Here is an 8,834-nt window from a genome sequence, read left to right as displayed (position 1 = left end):
TTCCCCAGTTCTGATTAAACACCTCAGAGTACCTCCGACAGTTCTTCAACACTTTCAGGTGCCACTCTGTTCACAAAAGACCAGTCTAGCTGTAGTCTGTGAATCCAATCCATTCCCAAGAGAGCAGGACCATTCACTCCCTTTACAATATACAATTTCAGTGAATGAGTGATACCATGACACTTTACTGACACTTGAAAAAGATCTTTCACTTCCAACGGTTGGTTATTGTTATTTTTTTTTTTTAGCTCACAGCTGGTTGGTACCAGTTTACAATTTGAAAATCTGCATCTTTACATTTTTTCAGAAATTACTGACACGGATGCCCCGGTGTCCAACTCCATTTTCAGCTTCTGACCATTTATCTCAAGGTATGCAAAATAGGGTTTGTCATCACCATTTATTTTTACTTTAAATTCAAACCACTTTTCTTTTTACCTTTCTTTGTTTATCCTGCGGTTCTGAATTCACTTTAACCATAACCTTGACTTTTGGTGCTCTTAATGGCTGCAGCTGTAGGTCTGGCACCCCCTCTGATGTAGATGTGGAGTTGATCACGTCAGCACGTTGCGTCGTTCTCATCTCCCTTCATGGGCTGTCCCACACGGCTCTTCCTCTGGGCAGCAGTCAGTCTGGGCAGGTCCTGTCATCCACACGTCCTTCACCTTGCTCAGTCCGTGATAGATGATTGGCATTCAGCTATCTGGCTCCACCCTTCTTCTTCACTGAAGTTCCCGGTGTTTTAGGTGGTCTTTTGAAACATGCCCTTTCAATATGGCCGAACTATAAACATCCTTGGCACTGTACCATTTTAAAACGACAGTCCTCTCATGTATGTCCACTTCTCTGACACCTGAAACATGGCTGGCTTTGTTTGTCTCCTTTACAAACAACTTTAGCATTGCCGGTTCTGCCGGACCAATTTACTGCATTCTGTTCAGTCATTTCAAAAACCAGGCTTATCTCGTGAGCCTTGGTGAGTAATTCTTTTGTCTGAGCAGTGGCTAGCAGGCATTCACGTAATTTTAAATTTTCACACCACAAACAAATCTGTCTTTCATCACCTCACTTAGAAAATTTCCAAATTGACACGTTGGTACCAGTTTGCACAAACTTGCCATGAAGTCACTGATTCGTCCATTCTTTATTTTCTGGTGTGGAATTTATCTCTCTCTGCAATGTAATTCATCTTTGGAACGTAATGCTTTCTCAGTAAGTCAAATAATTCTTTCAACTCACATTCAGCTAGCTTTTTCGGTGTCATCAAATCATGCAGCAAGGTGTGCTTATCTTCCATTTTCAAGCTGTTTGTCGGGAAGAACTGCTCCAATATGTCGACATTTTTCGAAGCTTTCGTTGTCCACTTCGAAACATAACTCCATTCGACCGCCAAATAAACTTTGCAAAATTTGCAGTGTTGCCGCTGCAGGTGTCTCTTTGACCATTTGCCTTGAAAAAGTGTTGGGCACCTTCATATTTTAATATGTTTATGCCATTTCAAATACAAAAAGCAATTCAGGTTTCTCACTTTAAAAATTTTTTAAAATTACCCTCCTTAAACTCAAACTCACAGAGCAAAGAAGGATTTTCTTTCACAAAACATATCAAATCTAGGCTTGCATCTCAGATGTACCTTCTCGCAAACTGTAGCTGAAGCTTCAGGTCTTTACAAGAAAATCGTCCTCTATACCTCTTCATTATGAAGCTGTATAACTGGTGATACAAAATGCAAAAGTTGCACTGTGCAATTTCTCCAATCACAAACACAGAAGCCTATACTTTCTTCTGGGTTGTCTGGGTGTCTTGGTAGCTTTCCCCACTCTTCTCCTTCTTACATAGTCAGTTTTTGAGAACTGTCTCCTCCAGACATTTACCATACAGTACTAGACTGTGTTTCTTTAAGACTAATGCAAAAGTCCAAGACGTTTTAGTCCAGAAATGTTCGTATATCCATCCCCTGACCTGTTTGAAGAAAAATGACATTATTTGCATGTTATACCAAGGGGGACCATTACTTATGCAAGTAGTCCAATTGGCTTTATGCCAGATGCTTATGCAACCCATCATCATGGGTTTTATGTTTCTATTTAATTAACATCAAGATTGTAGATAATTGGTTTTAGTTTAAGGAGGATAATTTTGGAAATGTTTATATTTAAAAGCCTGAATTAGTCTTTGTATTTGAAATGGCGAAAACAAATTAAAATGTGTAACATACCAAGGGGCCGAATACTTTTTCAAGGCACTGTGTACGTATGTATGCATGCACATAATGAATGAATGTTGGGATGTTAGGAGTAGCAACAATCATGATCAGGCCCAGGAGGAAGCAGAAACAAGATATAACCAACTATGTTTGAGTCACCTTCAGTCGCTCCCATCAATGGATTTATCCTCATCTTACTAATGAAAGGAAAGTTAAATTGCAGCCCAAATCCTTTTGCTGAGCCCTCAGGGTTGCATATGTGGGACTCACAAACCTCATCCAGCCTGAAACAAAGGCGTTTTGGCTTGTGCCTCTAACGTCACAGCACTAGAATAGAAAATGTACATCACACGTGATTCTGAACACAACATCGATACAACCACAGCGGGTTTATTATTTATTGATCATTCTTCAAGTAAAACACTGTGATTCTCAACAGGATATAACAATGAATGGATGGTTATGTACACCGACAAAGTTCTCAGGCTGTTCTGACGAACAATCCTACTTTGTCGAAACATCCTACCCTAGGCTGAATTTATAAACGCTTCTGTCAAATGGCTTACAGTAGTTAGGAATTTGGTCATGTACCCAGTATCTGCTGTTTCGAATGACACAAAACCAGCAAAACTGGAATGCAGGATTAATAAACAAAACTTATTGACAAAACCAAACCCATCATCTACTTCTGAGTTTATTGGCGCTTTGCAAACTAATACGGTGCATTACCGCCACCAACTATTTGGGTGTGGAGCATTAATGGATCTGACATATGCTATCAAAAATAAACTGGAAACGTTCACCACATACAGTGAGAAAAATAAGTATTTGAACACCCTGTGATTTTGCAAGTTCTCCCATTTAGAAATCATGGAGGCATCTGAAATTTTCATCTTAGGTGCATGTCCACTGTGAGAGACGTAATCTAAAAAAAATCTGGAAATCACAATGTATGATTTTTTTAATAATTTATTTGTACAGTAGTGTTCAGAATAATAGTAGTGCTATGTGACTAAAAAGATTAATCCAGGTTTTGAGTATACGAGTATTTCTTATTGTTACATGGAGAAACAAGATACCAGCAGATTCAGTAGATTCTCACAAATCCAACAAGACCAAGCATTCATGATATGCACACTCTTAAGGCTATGAAATTGGGCTATTATTAAAAAAAAAAGTAGAAAAGGGGGTGTTCACAATAATAGTAACATCTGCTGTTGATGCTACAAACTCAAAACTATTATGTTCAAACTGCTTTTTTAGCAATCCTGTGAATCACTATAAACTAGTAATTAGTTGTATAACCACAGTTCTTCATGATTTCTTCACATCTGTGAGGCATTAATTTTGTTGGTTTGGAACCAAGATTTTGCTCATTTACTAGTGTGCTTTGGGTCATTGTCTTGTTGAAACACCCATTTCAAGGGCATGTCCTCTTCAGCATAAGGCAACATGATCTCTTCAAGTATTCTGACATATCCAAACTGATCTATGATACCTGGTATGCGATATATAGGCCCGACACCATAGTAGGAGAAACATGCCCATATCATGATGCTTGCACCACCATGTTTCACTGTCTTCACTGTGAACTGTGGCTTGAATTCAGAGTTTTGGGGGTCATCTCACAAACTGTCTGCGGCCCTTGGACCCAAAAAGAACAATTTTACGCTCATCAGTCCACAAAATAGTCCTCCATTTCTCTTTAGGCCAGTTGATGTGTTCTTTGGCAAATTGTAACTTCTGCACGTCTTTTATTTAACAGAGGGACTTTGCGGGGGATTCTTGCAAATAAATTAGTTTCACACAGGCATCTTGTCACAGCACTTACAAGTAACTCCAGACTGTCTTGGATCATCCTAGAACTAATCAGTGGGTGAGCCTTTGCCATTCTGGTTATTCTTCTATCCATTTTGATGGTTGTTTTCTGTTTTCTTCCACGCATCTGGGTTTTTTTTTGTCCATTTTAAAGCATTGCAGATCATTGTAGATGAACAGCCTATATGTTTTTGCACCTGCGTATGTGTTCCCCTCTCCAATCAACTTTTTAATCAGACTACGCTGTTCTTCTGAACAATGTCTTGAACATCCCATTTTCCTCAGGCTTTCAAAAAGAAAAGCATGTTCAACAGGTGCTGGCTTCATCCTTACATAGGGGACACCTGATTCACACCTGTTTGTTCCACAAAATTGATCTCACTGACTCAATGCCACACTATTATTGTGAACACCCCCTTTTCTACTTTTTTTTTTTTTTTTTTTTTTTTACTAATAGCCGAATTTCATAGCCTTAAGAGTGTGCATATCATGAATGCTTGGTCTTGTTGGATTTGTGAGAATCTACTGAATCTACTGGTACCTTGTTTCCCATGTAACAATAAGAAATATACTCCAAACCTGGATTAATCTTTTTAGTCACATAGCACTACTATTATTCTGAACACTAGTGTATGTTACTGCTGCAAATAAGTATTTGAACACCTACCAACCAGCAGAAATTCTGGCCCTCAAAGACCTGTTAGTCCACCTCAAAAAAGTCCACCTCCACTCCACTTATTATTTCAAATTAGAAGCACCTATTTGAGGTCGTTAGCTGCATAAAGACACCTGTCCACCCCACACAATCAGTAAGACTCCAACTACTAACATGGTTAAGATCAAAGAGCTGTCCAAAGACACAAAGAGACAAAATTGTAGACCTCCACAAGGCTGGAAAGGGCTACGGGGCAATTGCGAAGTAGCTTGGTGAAAAAAGATCAACTGTTGGAGCAATTATTAGAAAATGGAAGAAGCTAAACATGACTGTCAATCTCCCTCGGACTGGGGCTCCATGCAAGATCCCACCTCGTGGCGTATCAATGATCCTAAGAAAGGTGAGGAATCAGCCCAGAACTGCATGGGAGGAGCTGGTCAATGACCTGAAGAGAGCTGGCACCACTGTTTCCAAGATTACTGTGGGTAATACACCAAGACGTCATGGGTTAAAGTCATGCATGGCACGGAAGGTTCCCCTGCTTAAATCAGTACACACCCAGGCTCATCTTAAGTTTGCCCATGATCATTTGGATGATCCAGAGGAGTCATGGGAGAAGGTTATGTGGTCAAATGAGACCAAAATAGAACTTTTTGGTCTTAATTCCACTCGTTGTGTTTGGAGGAAGAAGAATGCTGAGTGCCATCCCAAAAACACTGTCCCTACTGTGAAGCATGGGGGTGGACGCATCATGCTTTGGGGGTGTTTTGTGCACATGGGACAGGACGACTGCACTGTATTAAGGAGAGGATGACCGGGGCCATGTATTGCGAGATTTTGGGAAACAACCTCCTTCCCTCAGTTAGAGCATTGAAGATGGGTTGTGGATGGGTCTTCCAACATGACAATGACCTGAAGCACACAGCGAGGATAACCAAGGAGTGGCTCCGTAAGACGCATATCAAGGTTCTGGAGTGGCCTAGCCAGTCTCCAGACCTAAACCCAATAGAAAATCATTGGAGGGAGCACAAACTCCGTGTTTCTCAGTGACAGCCCAGTAAACTGGCTGATCTAGAGAAGATTGGTGTGGAGGAATGGACAAAAATCCCTGCTGCAGTGTGTGCAAATCTGGTGAAAATCTACAGGAAACATTTGACCTCTGTAATTGCAAACAAAGGCTACTGTACCTAAATATTCACAGGTGTTGAAATACTTATTTACAGCAGTAACATACAAATAAATTGTAAAAAAAATCATACATTGCGATTTCGGGATTTCACAGTGGACATGCACCTAAGATGAAAATTTCAGACCCCTCCATGATTTCTAAGTGGGAGAACTTGCAAAATCACATGGTGTTCAAATACTTATTTTCCTCACTGTAAGTAAAAACTAAGATTTCTAGGAATTCCTGGAAAACTCCCATCACTGTATGTGGCATGACCTCCGGAACACCATCTACATCTCTCCACTTGCCATCTATGTGCAAAGACAGCACAAGAACACAAAGTGGTTTGAGGCACACTGGATTGTGAATGAGCCAGTGAATGAAGCCAGGAGGGCAGCTCATATCATCTACAAACAGTGCCCCAGTGCCAGCGGACAGAACTTGGATGCTCTTAGAACTGCAATTCGGGCCCAGTGAACCACTTGTCCCTGTTCAAGTCAATACTGGTTAAAGGTTACTGAAAACATCCAGACCTCTACAGAAACTGAAAACGCTGTCAGCATGTACAGTGGAATACAGAAAGAAACAGGGCCACCAACCACTAAAGTAGCTCCCCTATAATCCAAGAATAGTGAAATCATCACTGATCCCCAAAAATAGATGGACAGATGAGCAGAGCACTACCTTGAACTTTATGGCACCAGAAATACTGTTACAGCCCTCAATGCCATACCAGATGTCCCTACCAAGAGCTGGATGAAGACCCATCCCTGGCTGAGCTGAACAAAGCTATTAACTGTCTTACCTGTTTCAAAGGCCCAGGAAATTATGGAAAAGCCCTTCTCCCGCGATCACTTTTTAGATGGGCGACCAGTTCTCGGAAGAGTCCCGGTGGATCCCAGATTCTTCCATTTAGGCCCCATTAAAAAAAAAAAAAAAAGTTTATCATCCTCACCCACATGCCAAAATTGGCCCGCATCAATTTTTATTTTTGCTAAATTTTATTGATGGCAGTATAGCTGGTGCAAGAACCGGCACGTCTGCTAGATGGCGAGTGTGCTTTGGCCTTAGACGGCCGAGGTTTAGAGTTGGACCCAGTTACAACTTGTCGCCAATGACAACCACAGATGGGAGGTGGTACAGACTGCCGACAAAGCCATGAAGCTGAAGCCATGGTACGGAGTGAGCGTTTCCCCCCAGGCGACCATGAGCAATATTTACACCAGTATGCATGTGGTATGCTGGGCAATGGAGGTAGCTTGGACACCAAGTAGAACAGTTGCAAGGTGAGTATTTCCTTGTTTGCTGCTTCTTCTATGGCGACCCATATGGCGTCAGATCGGTGCCAAAACCTCACTCATAAAAAATGCGTTCAGCCGTATTATTTCTCACACGTAGCTATTAACTGCACGTGCAATCCTATCTCAGAAGTCTGCAGACGATTCCTTTGACTTTGTGCTCTGACATGCACTGTCAACTGTTGGAACTTATATGTAGACAGGTATGTTCCTTTCCAAATCACATCCAATCAACTGAATTTACTCCAGGTGGACTCCAATTAAGCTGTAGAAACATCTTAAGGACAATCAGTGGAAACAGAATGCACCTGAGCTCAATTCTGACCATGGCAAAAGCTGTGAATATTTATGCACACATTTTAGTTTTTTTGTTTTCAATGAATCTGTAAAAAGGGTAAATGGAGAGCATCTATATAGTGCCTTTCCATCTACATCAAAAGCTCAAAGCACTTTACATTGATGACTTGCATACACACACAGATGTCAGGATGCTGCCATGCAAGGTGCTCACTACACACTGGGAGTAAACCTCAAAAAAAAAAAATATTGTCATTATGGGGTATTGTGTGGGGAATTTAGAGGAAAATTTTTATCCATTTTGGAATAAGGCTAAAACATAAAATGTGGAAACAGTGTTGTAAATACTTTCTGGTTGTCAACCAAAGGCACTTCACAGGGGTCCTATCAGGAATCCCTCCTGATATCAAAAATGGTAAGCGGCACTCCTACAGCCAGGCATGTCTACCCTATGGCTCAGTGTGGCTTCAGTGCAGGCAAAGCCAGAGCAGATATGATCTTCCCACTCAGTCAGTTACAAGAAGGGGCAGGGAACAGTGAAGACCTTTGTACATAGCCTTTAATGACTTTGCAAAGGCTTTTCACCACATCGGTAGAGAGGATGTGTTCAAGCTCTTGCAAAAACTTTTGTGTCCCCAAGGCCTTTTTAGTATTATTGCATCCTTCTACAATAATACGAAAGGAATCATCAGATTCAATGGAGCTACATCAGAAGTATTTAGCATCACCCGCAGAGTAAAGTTGGGCTGTGTGCACGCTTAAGAATCTTCTCACTTCTCCAATCTTTTGCTTTCAAAGACTACAATAATGGCATCTACCTGCACATCAGATTGGATAGCAAGTAGTTCAAACTGGGGAGATTCTATACAAAGGTGCGCACAATCCTCATTCTTTAACTTCTGTTTGCAGATGACACTGCACTTGTATCACACAGAACCAGGCATAGGACCTTCAAAGATGCATCTACAGCACGTTTGGCAAGTTTGGCCTGTTAATTTAATCACAACCAAGAAGTAAAAACATACTTTTAAAACATTTTTATGAAGGAAAATATGAATCACAATCTATTTTTAAAAAACAAGTCCCTTAACAAAATCTACAATATACTGTTAAACTGTTTAGAAATTAATTTAAGGCAAAATACAATGTATAATCCTGCTCCACATTCTTGACTGTTGCAATTATCACACAGTTAAAAAAAAAAAAAAGTAATTAAATTTTGAAGACACCAAAGAAAAAATAATTTAAATATGTGGTGTGACTATTAAAAAAAAAAATGAACAGCATGAATTCACACAAAAAATATAAAGCTTGAAAGAAGTTTTATTTTATTTATTTGTAACTCAATTCTAAATCTGTGATGAGAAACAAACTGAGGAAACTCTTGGTTTT

The 8,834-nt window shown here is 40.3% G+C and overlaps 1 long non-coding RNA gene across 1 annotated transcript; it reads right to left on the bottom strand.

Annotated features, from left to right (window-relative positions):
- Positions 1 to 1,133: 1,133 nt before the first annotated feature.
- LOC117507358 lies at positions 1,134 to 7,620 on the bottom strand. Its single transcript, XR_004559691.1, has 3 exons — positions 7,610 to 7,620; positions 1,780 to 1,785; positions 1,134 to 1,249 (listed from the first exon to the last, which is right to left on the bottom strand). It is a non-coding gene; the product is annotated as an uncharacterized LOC117507358 (long non-coding RNA).
- Positions 7,621 to 8,834: the final 1,214 nt, after the last annotated feature.

This window comes from Thalassophryne amazonica, chromosome 3 (assembly GCF_902500255.1).
Source record: "Thalassophryne amazonica chromosome 3, fThaAma1.1, whole genome shotgun sequence".
Taxonomy (NCBI): Eukaryota; Metazoa; Chordata; class Actinopteri; order Batrachoidiformes; family Batrachoididae; genus Thalassophryne; species Thalassophryne amazonica.
This window is presented reverse-complemented; position numbering and strand designations above follow the sequence as displayed.